We start from the raw sequence: 15,258 nt of genomic DNA on the forward strand, positions 1-15,258 counted from the left end.
TGAAATTTTATACAATTATAGATAATAGTAGTCTCCATATATAGATAAAATATAAACAAAATCTATAGAGTGATTTACGAGATATTTGAAGCTAAAGATTTTATTGTTTTAGGCGAAACCAAAATTCATCTCTTAATATCTCGTTTTCTACTCGACAGATTTAAATGATATTTTATACAATTATAGACAATAGTAGTCTCCATATATAGATAAAATATTAACAAAATCTATCGAGTAGTTTACGAGATATTTGAAGTTAAAAATTTCACTGTTTTAAACGAAACCAAAATTCAACTCTAAATATCTCGTTTTCCAATCGACAGATTTAAATGAAATTTTACACAATTATAGACAATAGTAGTCTCCATATATAGATAAAATATAAACAAAATCTATAGAGTGGCTTACGAGATATTTGAAGCTATAGATTTTATTGTTTTAAGCGAAACCAAAATTCATCTCTAAATATCTTGTTTTCTACTCGACAGAATTAAATAAAATTTTACACAATTATAGACAAACGTAGTCTCCATATATAGATAAAATATAAAAAAAATCTATAGAGTGGTTTCCGAGATATTTGAAGCTATAGATTTTATTGTTTTAAGCGAAACCAAAATTCATCTCTAAATATCTCGTTTTCTACTCGACACAATTAAATGAAATTTTATACAATTATAGACAATAGTAGTCTCCATATATAGATAAAATAAAAAACAACATCTATCGACTGGTTTATGTGATATTTGAAGTTAAAGATTTCACTGTTTTAAACGAAACCAAAATTAAACTCTAAATATCTCGTTTTCTACTCGACAGAATAAAATGAAATTTTGCACAATTATAGACAATAGTTGTCTCCATATATAGATAAAATATTATCAAAATCTATCGAGTGGTTTACAAGATATTTGAAGTTAAAAATTTTATTGTTTTAAGCGAAACCAAAATTCATCTCTAAATATCTCGTTTTCTACTCGACAGATTTAAATGAAATTTTATACAATTATAGACAATAGTAGTCTCCATATATAGATAAAATATAAACAAAATCTATCGAGTAGTTTACGAGATATTTGAAGTTAAAAATTTTATTGTTTTAAGCGAAACCAAAATTCATCTCTAAATATCTCGTTTTCTACTCGACATATTTAAAAGAAATTTTACACAATTATAGACAATAGTAGTCTCCATATACAGATAAAATATAAACAAAATCTATCGAGAAGTTTACGAGATATTTGAAGTTAAACATTTCACTGTTTTAAACGAAACCAAAATTCAACTCTGAATATCTCGTTTTCTACTCGACAGATTTAAATGAAATTTTATACAATTATAGACAATAGTAGTCTCCATATATAGATAAAATATAAACAAAATCTATTGAGTAGTTTACGAGATATTTGAAGTTAAAAATTTTATTGTTTTAAGCGAAACCAAAATTCATCTCTAAATATCTCGTTTTCTACTCGACATATTTAAAAGAAATTTTACACAATTATAGACAATAGTAGTCTCCATATACAGATAAAATATGAACAAAATCTATCGAGTAGTTTACGAGATATTTGAAGTTAAACATTTCACTGTTTTAAACGAAACCAAAATTCAACTCTAAATATCTCGTTTTCTACTCGACAGATTTAAATGAAATTTTATACAATTATAGACAATAGTAGTCTCCATATACAGATAAAATATAAACAAAATCTATCGAGTGGTTTACGTGATATTTGAAGTTAAAGATTTCACTGTTTTAAACGAAACCAAAATTAAACTCTAAATATCTCGTTTTCTACTCGACAGAATTAAATGAAATTTTATACAATTATAGATAATAGTAGTCTCCATATATAGATAAAATATAAACAAAATCTATAGAGTGATTTACGAGATATTTGAAGCTAAAGATTTCACTGTTTTAAACGAAACTAAAATTCAACTCAAAATATCTCGTTTTTTACTCGACAGAATTAAATGAAATTTTATACAATTATATATAATAGTGGTCTCCATATATAGATATATATAAACAAAATCTATCGAGAAGTTTACGAGATATTTGAAGTTAAACATTTCACTGTTTTAAACGAAACCAAAATTCAACTCTGAATATCTCGTTTTCTACTCGACAGATTTAAATGAAATTTTATACAATTATAGACAATAGTAGTCTCCATATATAGATAAAATATAAACAAAATCTATCAAGTAGTTTACGAGATATTTGAAGTTAAACATTTCACTGTTTTAAATGAAACCAAAATTCAACTCCAAATATCTCGTTTTCTACTCAACAGAATTAAATGAAATTTTATACAATTATAGATAATAGTAGTCTCCATATTTAGATAAAATATAAACAAAATCTATTGAGTGGTTTACGTGATATTTGAAGTTAAAGATTTCACTGTTTTAAACGAAACCAAAATTAAACTCTAAATATCTCGTTTTCTACTCGACAGATTTAAATGAAATTTTATACAATTATAGACAATAGTAGTCTCCATATATAGATAAAATATAAACAAAATCTATCAAGTGGTTTTCGTGATATTTGAAGTTAAAGATTTCACTGTTTTAAACGAAACCAAAATTAAACTCTAAATATCTCGTTTTCTACTCGACAGAATTAAATGAAATTTTATACAATTATAGATAATAGTAGTCTCCATAAATAGATAAAATATAAACAAAATCTATCGAGTAGTTTACGAGATATTCGAAGTTAAACATTTCACTGTTTTAAACGAAACCAAAATTCAACTCTAAATATCTCGTTTTCTACTCGACAGATTTAAATGAAATTTTATACAATTATAGACTATAGTAGTCTCCATATATAGATAAGATATATACAAAATCAATCGAGTGGTTTACGAGATATTAGAAGTTAAACATTTAACTGTTTTAAACGAAACCAAAATTCAACTCTAAATATCTCGTTTTCTACTCGATAGATTTAAATGAAATTTTATACAATTATAGACAATAGTAGTCTCCATATATAGATAAAATATATACAAAATTTATCAAATGGTTTACGAGATATTTGAAGTTAAACATTTCACTGTTTTAAACGATACCAAAATTAAACTCTAAATATCTCGTTTTCTACTCGACAGAATTAAATGAAATTTTATACAATTATAGATAATAGTAGTCTCCATATATAGATAAAATATAAACAAAATCTATAGAGTGATTTACGAGATATTTGAAGCTAAAGATTTCACTGTTTTAAACGAAACCAAAATTCAACTCAAAATATCTCGTTTTTTACTCGACAGAATTAAATGAAATTTTATACAATTATATATAATAGTGGTCTCCATATATAGATATATATAAACAAAATCTATCGAGAAGTTTACGAGATATTTGAAGTTAAACATTTCACTGTTTTAAACGAAACCAAAATTCAACTCTGAATATCTCGTTTTCTACTCGACAGATTTAAATGAAATTTTATACAATTATAGACAATAGTAGTCTCCATATATAGATAAAATATAAACAAAATCTATCAAGTAGTTTACGAGATATTTGAAGTTAAACATTTCACTGTTTTAAATGATACCAAAATTCAACTCCAAATATCTCGTTTTCTACTCAACAGAATTAAATGAAATTTTATACAATTATAGATAATAGTAGTCTCCATATTTAGATAAAATATAAACAAAATCTATCGAGTGGTTTACGTGATATTTGAAGTTAAAGATTTCACTGTTTTAAACGAAACCAATATTAAACTCTAAATATCTCGTTTTCTACGCGACAGATTTAAATGAAATTTTATACAATTATAGACAATAGTAGTCTCCATATATAGATAAAATATAAACAAAATCTATCAAGTGGTTTTCGTGATATTTGAAGTTAAAGATTTCACTGTTTTAAACGAAACCAAAATTAAACTCTAAATATCTCGTTTTCTACTCGACAGAATTAAATGAAATTTTATACAATTATAGATAATAGTAGTCTCCATAAATAGATAAAATATAAACAAAATCTATCGAGTAGTTTACGAGATATTCGAAGTTAAACATTTCACTGTTTTAAACGAAACCAAAATTCAACTCTAAATATCTCGTTTTCTACTCGACAGATTTAAATGAAATTTTATACAATTATAGACTATAGTAGTCTCCATATATAGATAAGATATATACAAAATCAATCGAGTGGTTTACGAGATATTAGAAGTTAAACATTTAACTGTTTTAAACGAAACCAAAATTCAACTCTAAATATCTCGTTTTCTACTCGATAGATTTAAATGAAATTTTATACAATTATAGACAATAGTAGTCTCCATATATAGATAAAATATATACAAAATTTATCAAATGGTTTACGAGATATTTGAAGTTAAACATTTCACTGTTTTAAACGATACCAAAATTCAACTCCAAATATCTCGTTTTCTACTCGACAGATTTAAATGAAATTTTATACAATTATAGACAATAGTAGTCTCCATATATAGATAAAATATAAACAAAATCTATCAAGTGGTTTACGTGATATTTGAAGTTAAAGATTTCACTGTTTTAAACGAAACCAAAATTAAACTCTAAATATCTCGTTTTCTACTCGACATATTTAAAAGAAATTTTACACAATTATAGACAATAGTAGTCTCCATATACAGATAAAATATGAACAAAATCTATTGAGTAGTTTACGAGATATTTGAAGTTAAACATTTCACTGTTTTAAACGAAACCAAAATTCAACTCTAAATATCTCGTTTTCTACTCGACAGATTTAAATGAAATTTTACACAATTATAGACAATAGTAGTCTCCATATATAGATAAAATATAAACAAAATCTATCGAGAAGTTTACGAGATATTTGAAGTTAAACATTTCACTGTTTTAAACGAAACCAAAATTCAACTCTGAATATCTCGTTTTCTACTCGACAGATTTAAATGAAATTTTATACAATTATAGACAATAGTAGTCTCCATATATAGATAAAATATAAACAAAATCTATCGAGTAGTTTACGAGATATTTGAAGTTAAAAATTTTATTGTTTTAAGCGAAACCAAAATTCATCTCTAAATATCTCGTTTTCTACTCGACAGATTTAAATGAAATTTTATACAATTATAGACAATAGTAGTCTCCATATATAGATAAAATATAAACAAAATCTATTGAGTAGTTTACGAGATATTTGAAGTTAAAAATTTTATTGTTTTAAGCGAAACCAAAATTCATCTCTAAATATCTCGTTTTCTACTCGACATATTTAAAAGAAATTTTACACAATTATAGACAATAGTAGTCTCCATATACAGATAAAATATGAACAAAATCTATCGAGTAGTTTACGAGATATTTGAAGTTAAACATTTCACTGTTTTAAACGAAACCAAAATTCAACTCTAAATATCTCGTTTTCTACTCGACAGATTTAAATGAAATTTTATACAATTATAGACAATAGTAGTCTCCATATATAGATAAAATATAAACAAAATCTATCGAGTGGTTTACGTGATATTTGAAGTTAAAGATTTCACTGTTTTAAACGAAACCAAAATTAAACTCTAAATATCTCGTTTTCTACTCGACAGAATTAAATGAAATTTTATACAATTATAGATAATAGTAGTCTCCATATATAGATAAAATATAAACAAAATCTATAGAGTGATTTACGAGATATTTGAAGCTAAAGATTTCACTGTTTTAAACGAAACCAAAATTCAACTCAAAATATCTCGTTTTTTACTCGACAGAATTAAATGAAATTTTATACAATTATATATAATAGTGGTCTCCATATATAGATATATATAAACAAAATCTATCGAGAAGTTTACGAGATATTTGAAGTTAAACATTTCACTTTTTTAAACGAAACCAAAATTCAACTCTGAATATCTCGTTTTCTACTCGACAGATTTAAATGAAATTTTATACAATTATAGACAATAGTAGTCTCCATATATAGATAAAATATAAACAAAATCTATCAAGTAGTTTACGAGATATTTGAAGTTAAACATTTCACTGTTTTAAATGAAACCAAAATTCAACTCCAAATATTTCGTTTTCTACTCAACAGAATTAAATGAAATTTTATACAATTATAGATAATAGTAGTCTCCATATTTAGATAAAATATAAACAAAATCTATCGAGTGGTTTACGTGATATTTGAAGTTAAAGATTTCACTGTTTTAAACGAAACCAAAATTAAACTCTAAATATCTCGTTTTCTACTCGACAGATTTAAATGAAATTTTATACAATTATAGACAATAGTAGTCTCCATATATAGATAAAATATAAACAAAATCTATCAAGTGGTTTTCGTGATATTTGAAGTTAAAGATTTCACTGTTTTAAACGAAACCAAAATTAAACTCTAAATATCTCGTTTTCTACTCGACAGAATTAAATGAAATTTTATACAATTATAGATAATAGTAGTCTCCATAAATAGATAAAATATAAACAAAATCTATCGAGTAGTTTACGAGATATTCGAAGTTAAACATTTCACTGTTTTAAACGAAACCAAAATTCAACTCTAAATATCTCGTTTTCTACTCGACAGATTTAAATGAAATTTTATACAATTATAGACTATAGTAGTCTCCATATATAGATAAGATATATACAAAATCAATCGAGTGGTTTACGAGATATTAGAAGTTAAACATTTAACTGTTTTAAACGAAACCAAAATTCAACTCTAAATATCTCGTTTTCTACTCGATAGATTTAAATGAAATTTTATACAATTATAGACAATAGTAGTCTCCATATATAGATAAAATATAAACAAAATCTATCGAGTGGTTTACGTGATATTTGAAGTTAAAGATTTCACTGTTTTAAACGAAACCAAAATTAAACTCTAAATATCTCGTTTTCTACTCGACAGATTTAAATGAAATTTTATACAATTATAGACAATAGTAGTCTCCATATATAGATAAAATATAAACAAAATCTATCAAGTGGTTTTCGTGATATTTGAAGTTAAAGATTTCACTGTTTTAAACGAAACCAAAATTAAACTCTAAATATCTCGTTTTCTACTCGACAGAATTAAATGAAATTTTATACAATTATAGATAATAGTAGTCTCCATAAATAGATAAAATATAAACAAAATCTATCGAGTAGTTTACGAGATATTCGAAGTTAAACATTTCACTGTTTTAAACGAAACCAAAATTCAACTCTAAATATCTCGTTTTCTACTCGACAGATTTAAATGAAATTTTATACAATTATAGACTATAGTAGTCTCCATATATAGATAAGATATATACAAAATCAATCGAGTGGTTTACGAGATATTAGAAGTTAAACATTTAACTGTTTTAAACGAAACCAAAATTCAACTCTAAATATCTCGTTTTCTACTCGATAGATTTAAATGAAATTTTATACAATTATAGACAATAGTAGTCTCCATATATAGATAAAATATATACAAAATTTATCAAATGGTTTACGAGATATTTGAAGTTAAACATTTCACTGTTTTAAACGATACCAAAATTAAACTCTAAATATCTCGTTTTCTACTCGACAGAATTAAATGAAATTTTATACAATTATAGATAATAGTAGTCTCCATATATAGATAAAATATAAACAAAATCTATAGAGTGATTTACGAGATATTTGAAGCTAAAGATTTCACTGTTTTAAACGAAACCAAAATTCAACTCAAAATATCTCGTTTTTTACTCGACAGAATTAAATGAAATTTTACACAATTATATATAATAGTGGTCTCCATATATAGATATATATAAACAAAATCTATCGAGAAGTTTACGAGATATTTGAAGTTAAACATTTCACTGTTTTAAACGAAACCAAAATTCAACTCTGAATATCTCGTTTTCTACTCGACAGATTTAAATGAAATTTTATACAATTATAGACAATAGTAGTCTCCATATATAGATAAAATATAAACAAAATCTATCAAGTAGTTTACGAGATATTTGAAGTTAAACATTTCACTGTTTTAAATGATACCAAAATTCAACTCCAAATATCTCGTTTTCTACTCAACAGAATTAAATGAAATTTTATACAATTATAGATAATAGTAGTCTCCATATTTAGATAAAATATAAACAAAATCTATCGAGTGGTTTACGTGATATTTAAAGTTAAAGATTTCACTGTTTTAAACGAAACCAAAATTCAACTCTGAATATCTCGTTTTCTACTCGACAGATTTAAATGAAATTTTATACAATTATAGATAATAGTAGTCTCCATATATAGATAAAATATAAACAAAATCTATAGAGTGATTTACGAGATATTTGAAGCTAAAGATTTCACTGTTTTAAACGAAACCAAAATTCAACTCAAAATATCTCGTTTTTTACTCGACAGAATTAAATGAAATTTTACACAATTATATATAATAGTGGTCTCCATATATAGATATATATAAACAAAATCTATCGAGAAGTTTACGAGATATTTGAAGTTAAACATTTCACTGTTTTAAACGAAACCAAAATTCAACTCTGAATATCTCGTTTTCTACTCGACAGATTTAAATGAAATTTTATACAATTATAGACTATAGTAGTCTCCATATATAGATAAGATATATACAAAATCAATCGAGTGGTTTACGAGATATTAGAAGTTAAACATTTAACTGTTTTAAACGAAACCAAAATTCAACTCTAAATATCTCGTTTTCTACTCGATAGATTTAAATGAAATTTTATACAATTATAGACAATAGTAGTCTCCATATATAGATAAAATATAAACAAAATCTATCGAGTGGTTTACGTGATATTTGAAGTTAAAGATTTCACTGTTTTAAACGAAACCAAAATTAAACTCTAAATATCTCGTTTTCTACTCGACAGATTTAAATGAAATTTTATACAATTATAGACAATAGTAGTCTCCATATATAGATAAAATATAAACAAAATCTATCAAGTGGTTTTCGTGATATTTGAAGTTAAAGATTTCACTGTTTTAAACGAAACCAAAATTAAACTCTAAATATCTCGTTTTCTACTCGACAGAATTAAATGAAATTTTATACAATTATAGATAATAGTAGTCTCCATAAATAGATAAAATATAAACAAAATCTATCGAGTAGTTTACGAGATATTCGAAGTTAAACATTTCACTGTTTTAAACGAAACCAAAATTCAACTCTAAATATCTCGTTTTCTACTCGACAGATTTAAATGAAATTTTATACAATTATAGACTATAGTAGTCTCCATATATAGATAAGATATATACAAAATCAATCGAGTGGTTTACGAGATATTAGAAGTTAAACATTTAACTGTTTTAAACGAAACCAAAATTCAACTCTAAATATCTCGTTTTCTACTCGATAGATTTAAATGAAATTTTATACAATTATAGACAATAGTAGTCTCCATATATAGATAAAATATATACAAAATTTATCAAATGGTTTACGAGATATTTGAAGTTAAACATTTCACTGTTTTAAACGATACCAAAATTAAACTCTAAATATCTCGTTTTCTACTCGACAGAATTAAATGAAATTTTATACAATTATAGATAATAGTAGTCTCCATATATAGATAAAATATAAACAAAATCTATAGAGTGATTTACGAGATATTTGAAGCTAAAGATTTCACTGTTTTAAACGAAACCAAAATTCAACTCTTAATATCTCGTTTTTTACTCGACAGAATTAAATGAAATTTTACACAATTATATATAATAGTGGTCTCCATATATAGATATATATAAACAAAATCTATCGAGAAGTTTACGAGATATTTGAAGTTAAACATTTCACTGTTTTAAACGAAACCAAAATTCAACTCTGAATATCTCGTTTTCTACTCGACAGATTTAAATGAAATTTTACACAATTATAGACAATAGTAGTCTCCATATATAGATAAAATATAAACAAAATCTATAGAGTGGCTTACGAGATATTTGAAGCTATAGATTTTATTGTTTTAAGCGAAACCAAAATTCATCTCTAAATATCTCGTTTTCTACTCGACAGAATTAAATAAAATTTTACACAATTATAGACAAACGTAGTCTCCATATATAGATAAAATATAAAAAAAATCTATAGAGTGGTTTCCGAGATATTTGAAGCTATAGATTTTATTGTTTTAAGCGAAACCAAAATTCATCTCTAAATATCTCGTTTTCTACTCGACACAATTAAATGAAATTTTATACAATTATAGACAATAGTAGTCTCCATATATAGATAAAATAAAAAACAACATCTATCGACTGGTTTATGTGATATTTGAAGTTAAAGATTTCACTGTTTTAAACGAAACCAAAATTAAACTCTAAATATCTCGTTTTCTACTCGACAGAATAAAATGAAATTTTGCACAATTATAGACAATAGTTGTCTCCATATATAGATAAAATATTATCAAAATCTATCGAGTGGTTTACAAGATATTTGAAGTTAAAAATTTTATTGTTTTAAGCGAAACCAAAATTCATCTCTGAATATCTCGTTTTCTACTCGACAGATTTAAATGAAATTTTATACAATTATAGACAATAGTAGTCTCCATATATAGATAAAATATAAACAAAATCTATCGAGTAGTTTACGAGATATTTGAAGTTAAAAATTTTATTGTTTTAAGCGAAACCAAAATTCATCTCTAAATATCTCGTTTTCTACTCGACATATTTAAAAGAAATTTTACACAATTATAGACAATAGTAGTCTCCATATACAGATAAAATATAAACAAAATCTATCGAGAAGTTTACGAGATATTTGAAGTTAAACATTTCACTGTTTTAAACGAAACCAAAATTCAACTCTGAATATCTCGTTTTCTACTCGACAGATTTAAATGAAATTTTATACAATTATAGACAATAGTAGTCTCCATATATAGATAAAATATAAACAAAATCTATTGAGTAGTTTACGAGATATTTGAAGTTAAAAATTTTATTGTTTTAAGCGAAACCAAAATTCATCTCTAAATATCTCGTTTTCTACTCGACATATTTAAAAGAAATTTTACACAATTATAGACAATAGTAGTCTCCATATACAGATAAAATATGAACAAAATCTATCGAGTAGTTTACGAGATATTTGAAGTTAAACATTTCACTGTTTTAAACGAAACCAAAATTCAACTCTAAATATCTCGTTTTCTACTCGACAGATTTAAATGAAATTTTATACAATTATAGACAATAGTAGTCTCCATATATAGATAAAATATAAACAAAATCTATCGAGTGGTTTACGTGATATTTGAAGTTAAAGATTTCACTGTTTTAAACGAAACCAAAATTAAACTCTAAATATCTCGTTTTCTACTCGACAGAATTAAATGAAATTTTATACAATTATAGATAATAGTAGTCTCCATATATAGATAAAATATAAACAAAATCTATAGAGTGATTTACGAGATATTTGAAGCTAAAGATTTCACTGTTTTAAACGAAACTAAAATTCAACTCAAAATATCTCGTTTTTTACTCGACAGAATTAAATGAAATTTTATACAATTATATATAATAGTGGTCTCCATATATAGATATATATAAACAAAATCTATCGAGAAGTTTACGAGATATTTGAAGTTAAACATTTCACTGTTTTAAACGAAACCAAAATTCAACTCTGAATATCTCGTTTTCTACTCGACAGATTTAAATGAAATTTTATACAATTATAGACAATAGTAGTCTCCATATATAGATAAAATATAAACAAAATCTATCAAGTAGTTTACGAGATATTTGAAGTTAAACATTTCACTGTTTTAAATGAAACCAAAATTCAACTCCAAATATCTCGTTTTCTACTCAACAGAATTAAATGAAATTTTATACAATTATAGATAATAGTAGTCTCCATATTTAGATAAAATATAAACAAAATCTATTGAGTGGTTTACGTGATATTTGAAGTTAAAGATTTCACTGTTTTAAACGAAACCAAAATTAAACTCTAAATATCTCGTTTTCTACTCGACAGATTTAAATGAAATTTTATACAATTATAGACAATAGTAGTCTCCATATATAGATAAAATATAAACAAAATCTATCAAGTGGTTTTCGTGATATTTGAAGTTAAAGATTTCACTGTTTTAAACGAAACCAAAATTAAACTCTAAATATCTCGTTTTCTACTCGACAGAATTAAATGAAATTTTATACAATTATAGATAATAGTAGTCTCCATAAATAGATAAAATATAAACAAAATCTATCGAGTAGTTTACGAGATATTCGAAGTTAAACATTTCACTGTTTTAAACGAAACCAAAATTCAACTCTAAATATCTCGTTTTCTACTCGACAGATTTAAATGAAATTTTATACAATTATAGACTATAGTAGTCTCCATATATAGATAAGATATATACAAAATCAATCGAGTGGTTTACGAGATATTAGAAGTTAAACATTTAACTGTTTTAAACGAAACCAAAATTCAACTCTAAATATCTCGTTTTCTACTCGATAGATTTAAATGAAATTTTATACAATTATAGACAATAGTAGTCTCCATATATAGATAAAATATATACAAAATTTATCAAATGGTTTACGAGATATTTGAAGTTAAACATTTCACTGTTTTAAACGATACCAAAATTAAACTCTAAATATCTCGTTTTCTACTCGACAGAATTAAATGAAATTTTATACAATTATAGATAATAGTAGTCTCCATATATAGATAAAATATAAACAAAATCTATAGAGTGATTTACGAGATATTTGAAGCTAAAGATTTCACTGTTTTAAACGAAACCAAAATTCAACTCAAAATATCTCGTTTTTTACTCGACAGAATTAAATGAAATTTTATACAATTATATATAATAGTGGTCTCCATATATAGATATATATAAACAAAATCTATCGAGAAGTTTACGAGATATTTGAAGTTAAACATTTCACTGTTTTAAACGAAACCAAAATTCAACTCTGAATATCTCGTTTTCTACTCGACAGATTTAAATGAAATTTTATACAATTATAGACAATAGTAGTCTCCATATATAGATAAAATATAAACAAAATCTATCAAGTAGTTTACGAGATATTTGAAGTTAAACATTTCACTGTTTTAAATGATACCAAAATTCAACTCCAAATATCTCGTTTTCTACTCAACAGAATTAAATGAAATTTTATACAATTATAGATAATAGTAGTCTCCATATTTAGATAAAATATAAACAAAATCTATCGAGTGGTTTACGTGATATTTGAAGTTAAAGATTTCACTGTTTTAAACGAAACCAAAATTAAACTCTAAATATCTCGTTTTCTACGCGACAGATTTAAATGAAATTTTATACAATTATAGACAATAGTAGTCTCCATATATAGATAAAATATAAACAAAATCTATCAAGTGGTTTTCGTGATATTTGAAGTTAAAGATTTCACTGTTTTAAACGAAACCAAAATTAAACTCTAAATATCTCGTTTTCTACTCGACAGAATTAAATGAAATTTTATACAATTATAGATAATAGTAGTCTCCATAAATAGATAAAATATAAACAAAATCTATCGAGTAGTTTACGAGATATTCGAAGTTAAACATTTCACTGTTTTAAACGAAACCAAAATTCAACTCTAAATATCTCGTTTTCTACTCGACAGATTTAAATGAAATTTTATACAATTATAGACTATAGTAGTCTCCATATATAGATAAGATATATACAAAATCAATCGAGTGGTTTACGAGATATTAGAAGTTAAACATTTAACTGTTTTAAACGAAACCAAAATTCAACTCTAAATATCTCGTTTTCTACTCGATAGATTTAAATGAAATTTTATACAATTATAGACAATAGTAGTCTCCATATATAGATAAAATATATACAAAATTTATCAAATGGTTTACGAGATATTTGAAGTTAAACATTTCACTGTTTTAAACGATACCAAAATTCAACTCCAAATATCTCGTTTTCTACTCGACAGATTTAAATGAAATTTTATACAATTATAGACAATAGTAGTCTCCATATATAGATAAAATATAAACAAAATCTATCGAGTGGTTTACGTGATATTTGAAGTAAAATATTTCACTGTTTTAAACGAAACCAAAATTAAACTCTAAATATCTCGTTTTCTACTCGACAGATTTAAATGAAATTTTATACAATTATAGACAATAGTAGTCTCCATATATAGATAAAATATAAACAAAATCTATCAAGTGGTTTACGTGATATTTGAAGTTAAAGATTTCACTGTTTTAAACGAAACCAAAATTAAACTCTAAATATCTCGTTTTCTACTCGACATATTTAAAAGAAATTTTACACAATTATAGACAATAGTAGTCTCCATATACAGATAAAATATGAACAAAATCTATTGAGTAGTTTACGAGATATTTGAAGTTAAACATTTCACTGTTTTAAACGAAACCAAAATTCAACTCTAAATATCTCGTTTTCTACTCGACAGATTTAAATGAAATTTTACACAATTATAGACAATAGTAGTCTCCATATATAGATAAAATATAAACAAAATCTATCGAGAAGTTTACGAGATATTTGAAGTTAAACATTTCACTGTTTTAAACGAAACCAAAATTCAACTCTGAATATCTCGTTTTCTACTCGACAGATTTAAATGAAATTTTATACAATTATAGACAATAGTAGTCTCCATATATAGATAAAATATAAACAAAATCTATTGAGTAGTTTACGAGATATTTGAAGTTAAAAATTTTATTGTTTTAAGCGAAACCAAAATTCATCTCTAAATATCTCGTTTTCTACTCGACATATTTAAAAGAAATTTTACACAATTATAGACAATAGTAGTCTCCATATACAGATAAAATATGAACAAAATCTATCGAGTAGTTTACGAGATATTTGAAGTTAAACATTTCACTGTTTTAAACGAAACCAAAATTCAACTCTAAATATCTCGTTTTCTACTCGACAGATTTAAATGAAATTTTATACAATTATAGACAATAGTAGTCTCCATATATAGATAAAATATAAACAAAATCTAACGAGTGGTTTACGTGATATTTGAAGCTAAAGATTTCACTGTTTTAAACGAAACCAAAATTAAACTCTAAATATCTCGTTTTCTACTCGACAGAATTAAATGAAATTTTATACAATTATAGATAATAGTAGTCTCCATATATAGATAAAATATAAACAAAATCTATAGAGTGATTTACGAGATA

The sequence above is a fragment of the Rhodnius prolixus genome, unplaced genomic scaffold (genome assembly GCF_049639745.1).
Source record: "Rhodnius prolixus isolate KJV_2025 unplaced genomic scaffold, Rpr scaffold_15, whole genome shotgun sequence".
Taxonomy (NCBI): Eukaryota; Metazoa; Arthropoda; class Insecta; order Hemiptera; family Reduviidae; genus Rhodnius; species Rhodnius prolixus.